The 13205-nt window shown below is 45.3% G+C and overlaps 1 protein-coding gene across 1 annotated transcript in view; it reads left to right on the plus strand.

The window, feature by feature from the left end:
• LOC126237404 (cyclin-dependent kinase 5 activator 2) overlaps positions 1–13205 on the plus strand; it is a 331564-nt gene that overhangs the window by 90288 nt on the left and 228071 nt on the right. The window lies entirely within an intron of this gene.

A 13205-nucleotide genomic window follows, 5' to 3' on the forward strand; every position in this document is an offset into this window, starting at 1 on the left:
ATAAAGAAAAGTGTGAAGTTATTCACATGAGTACTAAAAGAAATCAGCTAAATTTCGATTAAGCGATAAGTTACAGAAATCTGAAGGCTGTAAATTCAACTAAATACTTAGGGATTACAGTTCAACGACCACATAGATAAAATTGTGGGTAGAGCAAACCGAAGACTGCGATTCATTGACAGAACAATTAGAAGGTGCAACAGGTCTACTAGACTGCTTACACCACGCTTGTGCGCCCTATTCTGTAGTATTGTTGTGCGGTGAGGGATCCGCATCAGGTGGGACTGACAGATGACATCGAAAAAGTACAAAGAAGGGCAGCTCGTTTTGTATTATCGTGAAATATGGGAGATAGTGTCACAGACATGATACGTGAATTGGAGTGGCAGTCATTAAAACAAAGGCGTTTTTCGTTGCGACGGGATCATCTCGTGAAATTTCAATCACCAGTTTTTTCCTCCGATTGCGAAAACGTTCTGTTGGCACCCATCTACATAGGGAGAAATGATCATAACGATAAAATATAAGAGATCAGGGCTCGCACAGAAAAATATAAGTGCTCGTTTTCCCCGCGTGCCGTTCGAGAGTGGAACGGTAGAGAGACAGCTTGAAGGTGGTTCATTGAACCCTCTGCCAGGCACTTTATTGGGAATAGCAATCACGTAGATGTAAATGTAGGCACTGTGCAAGCTGGTGGTGGCTCGATAATGGTATGCGTTGTGTTTACACGGAATGGACTGGCTCCTCTGGTCCAACTCAGCCGATCATTCACTGGAGATTCTTATGTTCGGCTACTTGGAGATCATTTGCAGCCATTCATAGACATTATGCTTCCAAACAGCGACGGTGTTTTTATAGATGAAAATGCGCCATATCACTTTGCCACAGTTGTTCGTCATTGGTTTGACGAACATTCTGCACAACTGGAACGAATGATTTGGCCACCCAGATCGTCCGACGTGGATCCCAGCGAACATTTATGGAACGTAATCAAGAGGTCAGTTCGTGCACGAAATCCTTTCTTCCACCGGCAACGATTCCACAGTTATGGCTGGCTATAGAGGCAGCATGGCTCAGTACTTCTGCAGGGAAATTCCAACTACTTGTTGAGTCCATAGCGTGTAGACCTACTGCAGTACGCCGGAGAAAAGGCGGTGCGACACGATAAGAGGAAGTGTCGCATGACTTTTGTCACAAAAGGGTTCCGAGCAAGGTGCGCATTGGTTAGCACACGGGACTCGCTTTCGGGAGGACGGCGGTTAAAACCCGATTTCCTGATTTATGTTTTCCGTGATTTCCCTATATCGTTTCAGGCAAATGCCGGGATGGTTCCTTTGAAGTGGCACGGCCGGCTTCCTTCCTCATCTTTCCCTAATCCAATGGAACCGATAACCTCGCTGTTTGGTCCCGTCCCCGAATCAACTAACCAAACAACCAACCTTAGGATATTAGAAGAAGTGTGACACACACAGATTTCACTCTTAAGGGTTGCACCAAGTATTCACCGAAAACTGTGTGTTTCTGTCGTATCTCTGCTTTCAGCGTCGGTATGAAAAATGAGCAAAGCGCAGAGACTTGGCTAGAGCGAGAGAATGTGGCATATTTTGCCTTTCTTGGATGCACACACCTGCAGGTCTATGCTGCTGCACCTATTCGTCAGAGGAGTGCATCTTCTCTGTTGCAGCGCCAGACAAAGCGCATTCACACCTGTGCGGGAGTAATGAGCACGCGCCACGGCTCCCTCCCTTCGCATCGCATGAGCGAGCCACAACGGCGGATACCGCCTCCCCTCCACGCGGCCACGGCTGCTGTCCATTACCGCGACGAGCAGCGGGCTGTGTTCGGCGTCTGGCCGATGACTCCAAATAGGCGAGGCGCTGCCACTAAAAGCTTTCTGCGCCTGCCACGTGACCGTACCTGCTCCGTCTTTCCAGTTACACACAGATATTTGCAGACAGCTCGCATTTTTAAGAGTACCCATCGCTATACGGGTAGCAGTTTTTTTAGAAACTGCTCAACAAAATGTTCGGCCCTCTTGGCACAGTCAGATACAACGAAAGCCCAAAATACTTGGGAATCACTCTGGGCAGAACTTTAACACACAAAAAACACCTTTCCAACTTGGCCAAGAAGATAAAAACACGAATGGACCTTGTGAGAAAGCTGGCAGGCGGTACATGGGGAGCAACCACATCGGTCCTCCGAGGAGCATCCTTTGCACTGGTATACTCTCCAGCAGAATACTGTGCACCAGTTTGGCTCCCAAGCGCCCACGTAGTGAAAGTAGACGTCCAACTGAACTCAGTTATGAGAGTAATTAGTGGTACATTCCGGTCTACACCTACTTGCTGGCTACCACTGCTTTCAAACATCTGTCCACCAGGCCACCGTCGAAAGGTTGCTCTTTACAATCTCTGCCAGCAAGCTTCTGAAAACAACTCGATCCCTCTTCATGATGATTTGTTATCACTGCCCAGGAAACGCCTCAAATCTAGAAGACCAGCATATGAAATGGGAGTCCAAATGCTATCCACAGGATTCGACCAGGACGCAGAGTGGAAACGTGAGTGGCAAGCTACAAGAACCCGAAACCACGACCTTGTAGACAATCCAACAGTACCAGTTCCAGGCTTCCACCAACCGAGGGAGGTGTGGGTGCAGTTAAACATATATCGGACTGAAGAGGGTAGGTGCAAATACAACATGCACAAGCCGGGCTTTTCAAGTGACAGTGTGTGTCACTGTGGTGACACCCAAATAATGAGCCACATTGGGTATGAGTGTCCAATCAGACTCTTCCCTGGTGGCATTGACAAGCTCCAGCAAGCATCCCAGGAAGCACTCCGCTGGAACGAGTCTATCAACATCCGAGTGTAGTCTGAGCCGTTTTAAAACTTGTGTACTGTACATAATTTCACATGTTCATTTATATATATATATATATATATATATATATATATATATATATATATATATATATATATTTCTTTGTTTTGCTAAATGTGTATTACTGTAATTGATGCATACGATAATAATAACAAAATGTGCACATTTTCTCTCACTGCCGTTGCCCAGAAGCGTCTGAAAGACTCTTTATACGTCTATCTTCCATGGAAAGTTGCTCTACATTTTTCCTCGAAGAAAGTAATAAAAAACTTTACGTCACACCGACACCAAAGTTATTAGAGAGGGAGAACTAGCGCAGTACGAAATGTTTGCAATTTCCTTGCATTACGGTTCAAGGTTACGATATTTTGCTTTGATGTGTTGCGTGTATATATTTCAAGAATTCTTGTAAGGAATAGCAAGCGTGAGAAGACACCATGAGAAATAGAGATTTGTCCCACTTCTGTAAGCGTGCTCGGGTAGCCGAAGTTGTCAAGGTGACCGCTCGTGACAAGCGGGAAAACTGGGTACGAGTCCCGGTTCGGCACATATTTCTATTTGTTCTGAAATATTCTACAGCTGATGAGGAATCATAACAGACACTGCACAACAGTATTTAATATCATAGCGAGGCAATGACGAGAGAAAACAGTGTCTCACCCTGTGCAGGAATCACACTAATATATTACGAGCACAAAGGAGAGTGGGCACCAGAACAAATGGAGATTTGGGCCGCTCCTGGAAGCGCGCTCAGATAGCCGAAGTTGTCAAGGCAACAGCACGCGACAAGCAGGATATCCCTGTTCGAGCCCCAGTCCGGCATGAGTTTTCGATTATTCTGAAATATTTTACAGCTAATGCAAAACCATAAACGCAGTTTGCGAGTTCATTCTTATCTGAATGTGATTACTGATCGGCAATGTAGTGTCTCAGGCACTGCACTGCAGAAGAAATGGTCTAGCAAAGCACGATCCCAATTTTGTTTTAAACCATTTATTGTCTACAGCTCCTTAAACCCTTCCATCACCAATCTTTTCCTGTGAAAGGCAGTAACGCATGATTAACTTAATTTCTGTCGTAGTTAAAAGTCACAAAATGAAAAAAAATCCCATCGTTTTGTTTGCCAACGTGGTGATGGTGTTTCAGAAGACGGTTGCGCAAAAACTGCAAGCTGTGTAGAATACAGAAACACATCAGTGGATAGAACATCCGTCGAAGTTTTACAGCTGCTCAATGTGTTGCTATTCATTGACGCTAATTGTCTGGGAACTAACGACAAAGCCCGCTTTGCAAATCTGTTCCTAGGGTTGCCTGTCTGCAGGGTGGAATTGTCATTGCGATACGGAACGTACGATTTGTCTACATGTTCTGCCGCTTTCTACCTCTTACTGCAACTACGCCAAGGCGTGCATTATGAATCGAAAAGTGGGGAGATGCGCTGTTCACTGATGTGTGTCACTTTTCTGTAAATCTTGAAGCTTTCGCGCAGTCATCTTAACAAATTTTTGTTGGGCACAAGTCCCAATGCTAGTAAAAGAGTTAATTCACTGGCGAGAACGTTTCCTGTTACCGCTGTTTTACATGCCAGGTTCAGTTTTTTGATGTGTCTCAGGTAGACTACGTGGCGAACAGTGGAAAACAATAAATAATAGAGAGCTTCCGGAACTTCAGCAGAGCTGTTACTTCCGTTCCCTGCACAGTATTTCGATGACCGGCCCAGCCGTCTTCTTCAGTGCTGCGAGTTTTGCTGTTGTGCCTACACGCTGCATGGACTCTAACCACACTGTGAGCTATTGGTGGTCTCACGCCGTTTTTTCTAGCCGAGTTTGATTCCAGACGTCCACTGCGCCCTTTGATGCTCTTCTGTACACATACAAAATTCGGAGGCATTACTTTTCAGCAATCTCTCGTAGTGAGTTACCAAAAACGTTAATTGCCAGTAACCTGGAACGTTCTGATTCTCCATGGTCTGTTGTTACTCTTGTAGTTGCAGCCTGAATTGTAAGTGTCTATATGAATTACGATCTTTTTTGTAATTTAATAAATTATTTATCTTCAAATTGCGTTTAATTTTGCTCCTGATAGTGTATCTTTCATTGACTTGTTTACTGTGCTTTCATCATTAGCAAAGAAACCTATTTCCGCCTGATCCATATGAAATACAATTGGAATAGTAGCGGACTCAGTACTCAACCCTGTGGCATACTACAAGCGATTTATTCCTTATCAGAAGACGATTCCTAATTCCTAATCAGAAGACGTTTCCTTATTCAAACTCAAGGGGCTGTCTAACACAGCTCACTGATCATCAGATACTATGGGGCATAGTTATTTCCTGTTTGTTCAATACCATAAAATTTACTTGTTTCATGACGGACGAGCCCACAACCTTCGTGTAATTATTAAATACGATACTTTCTGCTTGTGAGTGTCAAATTAGACATATGACAGACTATTCCAGGCGGTGATATTTTGTCGTTTAATGGTTTTGTTTAATTCCTGGGTAAGGAAAGAGTTTAAGAAATGATTTAAGGAGACCACAAAAAACCAGTACTAGGTTTTAATCAGCGCTCCACCCAGAAATGTATATATGTCGAGAGGCAATTGCTACTCAAAACTATTCCGCTATAAGTTATATTTTGTATTTTCTGCCTTCAATAGCTGTGGGATGAAGTGACTCAAAATCCTGTCTAATGAGGAATTATGCACATCAAACCGAATATAAGACTAGCTTTGAGACATTTATTTCCTCCAGACTGAAACTTTCACTCTGGAGCGGAGTGTGTGCTAATATGAAACTCACTGACAGATTAAAAGGTGTGTGCCGGGCCGAGACTTGTACTTGGGACCTCTGCCTTTTGTGGGTAAGTGCTCAAGGTCCCGAGTGCGAGTATCGGTCCGGCACACAGTTTTAAATTGCCAGGAAGTTTCATTCCATTTCTCACCTATCTCGCTAGCTTCATCGGCCCAGAATTAAATTTCACGCGGTATTCCAGTGTAAAAAGACAGCTGCTCGCGTTTTCTCTAAACAGGAAGCCAAATTCCAATACTGGAATGCCCTGTTCCCAAACCATGTGGGTCACAGAGACGTCACTCAAGTCTAAGACTTTCCACATAAGCTAAGCGCCTCTGTATGTCTCTTTTACTTCAGCTTGTCCGGTTTACTTATTAATCAAACTTTTCTGACAAAACGAAAGCTTCGTGCCAAAGTTGGTGCAATAAAACGACTTGTTGCGTGACGGGATTTTCTTGAGATACAGTTATTAGATATCGATCCATATAGGAACTGTCGCTGTAATGTATTACGCTCTCGTAAAACAAGTTCAAGAGCGGGACATGAACATAATGGGGTATTCTGACGGAAATATTATTAACCTGCACAAGTGTCGTCTACTCTTGTAATAACACAACTCAAGGAAATTCAGTGACATTAGTCGCAACAGTTTTCCTTCCTTCATTTTCCGAACTTCAGACAGTTAGCTGTAAGTAACTTTTCTTCTTCTATCATGTGGGCTTCTTAAGTAATTCAGCCACAATGACACTTCATAGGTGCTAATCTCCTGTCGGGTAAGAAACAATGACGCAAGACTTCATTCGAAGTCATCGTTTTTAGGAGACTCCTGTAATTCATTATGACAGAGTTACCTCCAGTTCATCTACTTCGTAGATCGCACTGCGAAGGATTTGTAGAAAGGTAGGCATAATTCCCAGCTACTGCAGCATTGTAGAATCTACAGTAACAAGGATGCCGTAATGGAATGTAATTTTCCGTGTGTTGTTGTTATTGTTGTTGTTGTTGCCTTCAGTCCGAAGACTGATTTGATGCAGCTCTTCATGCTACTCTATCCTGTGCAGTGTCCTCCTCTTCGAGTAACTACTGCAACTTACTTCCTTCTCAATCTGTTTACTGTATACATCTATTGGTCTCCCTCATCGATTTTTACTGCCTACGATTCCCTACAATAGTAAATTGGTGATTCTTCGATGTCTCAGAATGTGTCCTACCAACCGATACCTTCTTTTGGTCAAGTTGTGCCACAAAATTCTTGTCTCCTCAATTCTGTTAACTACTTCCTCATTCATTACGTTACCTACCCATGTAACCTTCAGCATCGTTCTGTAGCATCACATTTCAAAACCATCTATTCTCTCTTTGCCTAAACTGTTTCTATGACATGTAAATCTGTATTCAATGTTAACAAACTTCTCTTCTTCAGAAATGCTTGTCTTGCCACTGCCAATCTACAGCTTATATCCTCTCTACTTAGGCCATCATCAGTAATTTTACTACCCAAATAACAAAACTCATCTGCTAGTTTAGTCCCTCAGCGTCACCTGATTTAATTCGACTACATTCCATATCCTTCCTTTCAACGCACTGTCTATTCCGTTCAACTGCTCTTCCAAGTCCGTTCGCGATAAGCTGGAAATCCTAGTTGGAGTCCCAGTTCGGCACAAAGTTTCGAATCTCACCAACAGGTAGTACGTTTTTACCAAACGTGACTGAAGCAAAGTAATTCGCATTCAGCGAATTCATTTCGAAGTTATTTCCGACGGTTGTCTATCGCCAACAGCGTCTGTTCATGCAAACATACAAGTAAATACTCAGAAAATGTCCCAGAAACACATCCGAAATTTTGAACTTGGAGTTCGGGGGTCATCATGTATAATCTTATTTACATTAGGTAGTTATTATACGTTGACATTTACGATGGGAATTACAGTCGTAAATGGACAGCTAAATTAAAAGAAAATTTGTGCGATATTTAGAATATCGCGCGTTAGTGGGACTGAAAGAGTTTAAATGGCAGCGTTAACCGAATAACTAGAATGCGACGTAGATAGTGATGGTCGGGTTATTAGTCGTATCGCTGCTGATAGCTCCCGAATAGTGCACGGAGGGCGGCACAGAAATAGCAAAAATTAGATCTATTTCTCTTTCCCTACAAAGCTATGAGCGCGTTTGAAATTACGTGCAGCGACTATGCAATATCGGTGATAGTGTTCGCGCCGCGCTTCGAAACTCGTCGCGCATACGATGAGATTTTCTTTTGCGTTGAAATTGTGTTCCACGGGCAATGTTATTTGCGTTGCTGGCACAGGGGAAGCGATAGCACAATGGACGCGGGAGAGGCAGATCCGGAAAAGCCAGCAGCGGCAGTGAAAGAGAGGGGGCGTAGAAAGTTGCCCCTGCCATTATCGATTGGGGCTAACAGAATTGTTGGCGGCTTCCGCAAGGTGCCAGTGAACACGTGCCCGGGTTTGTTTGTGTTTGCTCCGCTCACACTGCGGCACGCGGCAAGGCGGGGAACTAACACGCATCGAACAGTCATGGCGGTTGCGTCTGCACGTGTACTAGATGCAATAACGACTGATGCGCAGTGCCGCGCTCTAGCCTGTTTAAAATTGCTTGATAGTTGACGTCTGTCATTCGACGATACAGTGTTCGTACATCGGCCACTGGCTACCAAATGTTCAAATGTGTGTGAAATCTTACGGGACTTAACTCCTGAGGTCATCAGCCCCTACGCTAACTACCGCTCGCTTATACACTACTGGCCATTAACATTGCTACACCAAAAAGAAATGCAGATGATAAACGGGTATTCATTGGACAAATATATTATACTAGAACTGAAATGTGATAACATTTTCACGCAATTTGGGTGCATAGATCCTGAGAAATGAGTACCCTGAACAACCACCTCTGGCCGTAATAACGGCCTTGATACGCCTGGGCATTGAGTCAGACAGAGCTTGGATGGCGTGTATAGGTACAGCTGCCCATGCAGCTTCAACACGATACCACAGTTCATCAAGAGTAGTGACTGGCACATTGTGACGAGCCACTTGCTCGGCCACCATTGACGAGACGTTTTCAGTTGGTGAGAGATATGGAGAATGTGCTGGCAAGGGCAGCAGTGGAACATTTTCTGTATCCAGAAAGGCCCGTACAGGACCTGCAACATGCGGTCGTGCATTATTCTGCTGAAATTCAGGGTTTCGCAGGGATCGAATGAAGGGTAGAGCCACGGGTCGTAACACATCTGAAATGTAACGTCCACTGCTCAAAGTGCCGTCAATGCGAACAAGATGTAACCGAGACGTGTAACCAATGGCACCGCACCCCATGCCATTACGCTGGGTGATACGCCAGTATGGCGATGACGATTACACGCTTCCAATGTGCGTTCACCGCGATGTCGCCCAACACGGATGCGACCGTCATGATGCTGTAAACAGAACCTGGATTCATCAGAAAAAGTGATGTTTTGCCATTCGTGCACCCAGGTTCGTCGTTGAGTACACCATCGCAGGCGCTCCTGTCTGTGATGCAGCGTCAAGGGTAACCGCAGCCATGGTCTCCGAGCTGATAGTCCATGCTGCTGCAAACGTTTTCGAAGAGTTCGTGCAGATGGTTGTTGTCTTGCAAACGTCCCCATCTGTTGACTCAGGGATCGAGACGTGGCTTCACGATCCGTTACAGCCATGCGGATAAGATGCCTGTCATCTCGACTGCTAGTGATACGAGGCCGTGGGGATCCAGCACGGCGTTCCGTATTAGCCTCCTGAACACACCTATTCCTATCTTGCTAACAGTCATTGGATCTCGACCAACGCGGGCAGCAATGTCGCGATACGATAAACCGCAATCGCGATAGGGTACAATCCGACCTTTATCAAAGTCGGAAACGTGATGGTACGCATTTCTTCTCCTTACTCGAGACATCACAAGAACGTTTCACCAGGCAACGCCGGTCACCTGCTGTTTGTGTATGAGAAATCGTTTGGAAACTTTCCTCATGTCAGCACGTTGTAGGTGTCGCCACCGGCGCCAACCTTGCGTGAATGCTCTGAAAAGCTAATCATTTCCATGTCACAGCATCTTCTTACTCTCGGTTAAATTTCGCATCTGTAGCACATCATCTTCGTGGTGTAGCAATTTTAATGGCCAGTAGTGTAGATACACGGCAAGTCACTTCACAAATGCTGTTAAAGTATAACGCAGAGCAGCGTTGGAAGTGGCCGCCGCAAGGTATGTCGGAAATGCGAGATGCTCTGCCAACAGCTGATTTTAAGAGCTCAGTGACTGAACTGTGAGCAGGAGATGCATTTTATAGCCTTGAATTTAAACACGTGTCCTAAGCAAAACACGACGTCATGACGCGTAATGTATGCGAGAAAGCTGGCCAGGGTGGCCGAGCAGTTCTAGGCGCTACAGTCTGGAACCGCGCGACCGCTACGGTCGCAGGTTCGAATCCTGCTTCGGGCATGGATGTGTGTGATGTTCTTAGGTTAGTTAGGGTTAAGTAGTTCTAAGTTCTAGGCGAGTGATGACTTCAGATGTGAAGTCCCATAGTGCTCAGAGCCATTTGAACCATTTTTTGTATGCGAGAAAGGGGTGGTCAACGATGTCCGGCAGAACTAAAATCACGATCGCTTTGTTCATAGCTGTTGAAGCCAGTTCAGAAAAAGTTCATTTTCAGAGCTGAAAGTAAACTGTAATTTCTCTCAGTCATTTGTTGCTTGAAACTATCTCTCACTGGCTACACGAGCTGCCGCGTTATCAACCGATGAACAGTCCTCCTTAGCACTTGGCTGCCGACTACAGACGTCAGGCAGTTTCAGATGAAAAATAAATGACAGATAGAAAAATAAGAGCAAATAAAAAAGTCAATACCATGATGAAAATGACGTGGCAAAGAATTGTGAATTACAAAATTACATTGATATTAATTAACTGAATAAAAATGATAATTAAGCTCTCGTGTTGGATTTATAAATTAAAAAAGTTTTCATGCTGCCGACTACAGACGTCAGGCAGTTTCAGATGAAAAAAGAATGACAGGTAGAAAAATAAGAGCAAATAAAAAAGTCAATACCATGATGAAAATGACGTGGCAAAGAATTGTGAATTACAAAATTACATTGATATTAATTAACTGAATAAAAATGATAATTAAGCTCTCTTGTTGGATTTATAAATTAAAAAAGTTCATGGCATTTGAAAAGATTCGATTCCTCTACCTTCTATATGGTAGATTATTACGCAAACCAATGCGCTAAATTATAACACTGAGGGAAGATGTTACATTTTTTATTGTGAACACACAGTCACAATGATGAATTGTAGCCTTCGAAACCTTGGTTTCATGCTATGTCATGCGTAGCTTATCTAATGTAATCCAATCCCTGCGGTGATTATAACCCCGTCTATGATGCTGAATCGCTTCTTATGTGTAAGTATCCAGAGTGTTTAGTCAGTGCTATGTATGAAACGTGTGTGTGTTTGTGTGTGTGTGTGTGTGTTTGTGTTGTTTACGGCGTGGTTATCACGTGTGATAAAATACGAAATAAGTGTCGGAACCATGATTCGAGATCCAAACACACCAAGAAAGAGCGCCAGAGAAGGAATTGTGGCAGCCTGGCATCGGCGAAAGGTTCGGAAGTGATGTTTAGCGCTCTGACTGGAGAAAACCAACTCCAGCGCATGAAGTGTCAACTATCAAGTAATTTTAATCAGACTATGTAACTGGCGTCAAATAAAAAGGACTAGCAATACGGCGGCCGAACTCCCCCGCATGGGGTCTCCCGGCCAACAATGCCATAAGCTCGTTTCATTTCAATCAGACTATAGTTGCCCTCGCTGCGAAACGGCCAGCCGGCGTCTCTACCAATGAGTTATCTGTATGCCGATTAATATTACCTGCAAGTTGACGTCTGTGACTTGCCACTACAATGTCGCCACATCAGCTGCCGCTCCGTTAAAGGCGGTACGCAAAGACGGCGTGTAATCACAAAAGTTGATGAAGGGTGTGACAGCGATCCCATGTCTTGTAACCGTGTGTGGTCACTATTCGATCATAATTTTAATCCCAGTGATAATGCGATTTATGGTGATTAATGACTTGTGGCATTTACAAAACTTTCAATTCACACGCGCTGAAGTGCTGTTTGACGTAATGCAGAGCAATGCTGGAAGCATCTGCCGTCACGTATGACGGGAACTCCGGATTCTCTGTCCACTGCTTATTTTAACTGACCAATCACTGCCCTACGGCAGAGGACATGTTATACAGCACTTAATTTACACTCGTGGTTTAATTGATTTAATTCGCTGCATTCTACACTCCTGGAAATTGAAATAAGAACACCGTGAATTCATTGTCCCAGGAAGGGGAAACTTTATTGACACATTCCTGGGGTCAGATACATCACATGAGCACACTGACAGAACCACAGGCACATAGACACAGGCAACAGAGCATGCACAATGTCGGCTCTAGTACAGTGTATATCCACCTTTCGCAGCAATGCAGGCTGCTATTCTCCCATGGAGACGATCGTAGAGATGCTGGATGTAGTCCTGTGGAACGGCTTGCCATGCCATTTCCACCTGGCGCCTCAGTTGGACCAGCGTTCGTACTGGACGTGCAGACCGCGTGAGACGACGCTTCATCCAGTCCCAAACATGCTCAATGGGGGACAGATCCGGAGATCTTGCTGGCCAGGGTAGTTGACTTACACCTTCTAGAGCACGTTGGGTGGCACGGGATACATGCGGACGTGCATTGTCCTGTTGGAACAGCAAGTTCCCTTGCCGGTCTAGGAATGGTAGAACGATGGGTTTGATGACGGTTTGGATGTACCGTGCACTATTCAGTGTCCCCTCGACGATCACCAGTGGTGTACGGCCAGTGTAGGAGATCGCTCCCCACACCATGATGCCAGGTGTTGGCCCTGTGTGCCTCGGTCGTATGCAGTCCTGATTGTGGCGCTCACCTGCACGGCGCCAAACACGCATACGACCATCATTGGCACCAAGGCAGAAGCGACTCTCATCGCTGAAGACGACACGTCTCCATTCGTCCCTCCATTCACGCCTGTCGCGACACCACTGGAGGCGGGCTGCACGATGTTGGGGCGTGAGCGGAAGACGGCCTAACGGTGTGCGGGACCGTAGCCCAGCTTCATGGAGACGGTTGCGAATGGTCCTCGCCGATACCCCAGGAGCAACAGTGTCCCTAATTTGCTGGGAAGTGGCGGTGCGGTCCCCTACGGCACTGCGTAGGATCCTACGGTCTTGGCGTGCATCCGTGCGTCGCTGCGGTCCGGTCCCAGGTCGACGGGCACGTGCACCTTCCGCCGAACACTGGCGACAACATCGATGTACTGTGGAGACCTCACGCCCCACGTGTTGAGCAATTCGGCGGTACGTCCACCCGGCCTCCCGCATGCCCACTATACGCCCTCGCTCAAAGTCCGTCAACTGCACATACGGTTCACGTCCACGCTGTCGCGGCATGCTACCAGTGTTA

This window comes from Schistocerca nitens, chromosome 2, assembly GCF_023898315.1.
Source record: "Schistocerca nitens isolate TAMUIC-IGC-003100 chromosome 2, iqSchNite1.1, whole genome shotgun sequence".
Classification (NCBI taxonomy): domain Eukaryota; kingdom Metazoa; phylum Arthropoda; class Insecta; order Orthoptera; family Acrididae; genus Schistocerca; species Schistocerca nitens.